General features: G+C 33.9%; 1 non-coding gene across 1 annotated transcript; it reads right to left on the bottom strand.

Moving 5' to 3' along the window:
* Positions 1-2,677: 2,677 nt before the first annotated feature.
* Positions 2,678-2,795, bottom strand: LOC149242295 (U5 spliceosomal RNA). The gene has a single exon (XR_016246868.1). It is a non-coding gene; the product is annotated as a U5 spliceosomal RNA (small nuclear RNA).
* Positions 2,796-3,635: the final 840 nt, after the last annotated feature.

Below are 3,635 nucleotides of genomic sequence, written 5' to 3'. Positions count from 1 at the left end.
ATCACGTGGTGATTTGGATCTCTGCTTTTGGAGTGAATTCTAATTATAAATTGGTCAAATCTTATTTATATTTAAGTATGGTTATGGCACGCAATCAACAAACCAGTCTAAAATTCTATGAAAAATGGGAGAGAAAATTCAAAATATATATTCCCTTGCACTGTAAATTTATCTTGGCCAACATTTCAGGTACAAATGTGTAAAGTGACAAGGACATGTGATGTTGGAATCTCATTATTCCTTAAAAATAAATGGGACTCTGTAGATTGGTATATGACTCGTGGGAGAGAAAATATGTATTCCCTTCCACTGTAAATTTATGTTTGGCAACATTTCAGGTACAAATGGATTCATATTTGTGTTCTTATTTTTGCTAGTTTTTTATATCTATGTTAAGGTGACAAGGGCTTATGACATTGGAATCTGATTATTTCTCAAAAATGGGACTTTGTAGATTGGTTTTGGGTTGCCTTTTCTACGACCACTGAATTGAGTCATAGTAATATTGTATCTAGAGAAGTGAGTGCGCTCAACAATACAGTATGGATGAGATGTGTAACACCCATGTTTATGTTGATAAATCAAACTGGAAAAAGTTTAGGTCTATAAAAAAAAAAACCTATCAATTACTATAATGTATAGATGATTAGGCCTAATAGTTAAGAACATGTGTTTCTTTTTTGGAGGCTATAGGTTCTCCTCAAAAGATATAGGGTATGTACACTTCTGTAAACTAAACAGTGAAATAGTTGTACAAAAAAGTCCATTATAGTAAACAATGAAATTGTTGTACACAAAAAGTCCCTTATCCCACAAGCAAGGGAATTTTTTCCATCACTTTCATCTCTAACTAAACCACTACCTTGAAATTAAATTATTATTATTATTATTAAAAATACCTTGAAGTTAAATTATTATTATTAAAAATTTATACAAATAATGAAATAAACCAACATAAATCCATCCTAACACCAACTCTTTTAGCAGCAAAATAGTTCCTAAAAATTTTCTTCATCACCAACTCTTTTAAGCAGCAAAATAGTTCATAAAAATTTTCTTCATCTCTGCTTTGCAGTTTTGTTGTTGAATCTACCTGTAAGTGCCAGCTCGGCATCTTTGTTGTTAGATAATTTATTACACAAATTCCTAATTCTATTTATTAGTCTTTATTGCAGAAAACCCTTTGGTAGTCCAGAAGTATTTGTTGATTTGAAGGAATGATCTTTCTGAAGACTTGTGATTATTATGATCGGTAAGAATTTCAGAGGATCTTGCATTTTCTGCTGCACAGTTCTTCGAAAGAGAGGGTGAATTAGAGACCTATTATATGTATCATGGAGGAACAAATTTTGATTATTCAGCAGAGGCCCTCTTATTACTAATAGCTATGACTATGATGCTTCCACTGATGAATATGGTATTTTGAGGCAAGACCTGTGATTATTATGATCGGTAAGAATTCAGAGGATCTTGCGTTTTCTGTTGCACAGTTCGTTGAAAGAGAGGGTGAATTAGAGACCTATTATATGTATCATGGAGGAACATATTTTGATTATTCAGCAGAGGCCCTCTTATTACTAATAGCTATGACTGATGCTTCCACTGATGAATATGGTATTTTGAGGCAACCTGAATGGGACCACCTTAATGAGTTACACAAAGCCATTAAATTTATGGGATCACCTTAATGAGCTACACAAAGCCATTAAATTTTGTGAAGCAGCATTGGATAATGTAGATCCCAATACACATCTTCTGGGCCTGGACTAGACGCGCATGTTTACTCGGTAGGACAGGAAATATGTTGAACATTTCTTGTTAAATATATATACTTAGTCTGACGCCACTGTGAAGTTCAATGGGAACTCTCATTATTTGCCTCTGTTGTATGTCGGCAATGTGGCCTTCTACACAGCAAAAGTTGGTTCCCAGAGTACTTGTGTATAAATGAGAAGAACAAATTAACCGTTGACAAGAGTCTAGGGAAGGAACGCAATTTCCCAGCCTAATTTAGTTGAATAGAGACACAATTGAAGACTTCGGTGACTAGTTATGGTACATAATAACAATCCAAGTCTATCAAGATGAACTATATCTTCATGGTGGGAGTCAACGATTTTCCATGCGCAAATCTTTGGAACACGCACTTGAACAAAACCAGTCCTCTCTATTTTGTACATAGTTTGTCAAAATTGATTGTATTTGATTTGCACCGTTTAGTTAACAAAAGAAACCAGTAAATTACACGAATTACACCATAACACACTTTCATATACAAGCCACCAGAGATGCGTGACAAGCACAACTTTCAACCACACCTTTTAGATCGATCAATCCCTGATAATTAAACCGGTGCTTTAAGCCCAAAAAATTCAACTGCATCTCTATGCAACATTCAAACATACCATATTTAGCATCGCAAAATAAAGCTCCACAACTTTCAACCACACCTTTTAGATCGATCAATCCCTGATAATTAAACCAGTGCTTTAAGCCCAAAAAATTCAACTACATCTCTATGCAACATTCAGGCATACCATAGATTTAGCCTCGGAAACTAAAGCTCCAAAATAACATTCCTGCATCCTGCATTAAACATTGAAATAAATCACTGCCATTTAATAAGTGAACAGTCTCTAGACCATTGATACCGCTTTGAATTTGCTTTGTTGGCTTCATATCACAAATAAGAGAGAAGCCTCCAAAAATTGGCGTATGCCGCTGGTTGTGGCCAACACACGGTATTCTTTAGTAAAAGGCGAAAGAATAGTTCGCACTGTGCTAACCACACGGCTCCGTAATTATAAACATCGGTCGCCCGCTTATTTGTAGTCCGTCCTCTGTCCATTCTGAACCTGCAATGAATGTGGGACAATTAATCATTAGATATTAGACCCTTCTCCTTTTTACTGATTCCTTAATTGATATTTCTATTACATGTGTTGAGGTTAAAGCCGTGCATCTGATTCAAAGAGATTCAAATCATGTACTTCTTGGTAATAAAATGTGAAATAGTATTGATTATAATAATGTGTTAACTATTTAAATTTGTAAATCACTCTTTTAACAATAAAAAAATTGAAATTTAATTATAAGTTGTATTTTTCTGGGTAATAAAATGTTTAATATTTTTATATTAATATGTTAACTATTTTTTGTTTGGGATAGCTCAATTGGCAATGGCTATGGAAATGAAGTCTCACCAAACCGGTAGTCCTGGGTTCAAATCTTGTGCTATCCCCTCAATCACAGTGAGAAGTTGGACATGATGAAGATGTAGGCCTACCAAGCTTATATATATGTGTGTGTGTTAACTATTTAAATTTGTAAATCACTTCTTTAGCAAAAAAATTGAAATTTAATTATAAGTTGTATTTTATTTGATGACTTATTACTCCGTTATATTGTCAAAATTTTAAAAATTTAATAAATTATAATTTTATTTTAAATTATTCTTAATAATAATTATAGTAAGAATTAATGAGGGGAGGCAAGAATAGGAGGGGACATTTTCCACTCTGATGGAGAAATAGAGATGAAATTCGCTTGGGGCTAGGATCGACACAAATAATTAGGCAGAAGCCCTAGCCCTTTGGCAGGAATGAACATAGCAAAAGCAAAGGGAATTCGTCAAC

Source organism: Pinus tabuliformis, chromosome 8, assembly GCF_031772625.1.
Source record: "Pinus tabuliformis cultivar Carrire ecotype Pingquan chromosome 8, CPIR1, whole genome shotgun sequence".
Classification (NCBI taxonomy): Eukaryota; Viridiplantae; Streptophyta; class Pinopsida; order Pinales; family Pinaceae; genus Pinus; species Pinus tabuliformis.
The sequence above is the reverse complement of the archived record's forward strand: the minus strand, read 5'-3'. Positions and strand labels throughout refer to the sequence as shown.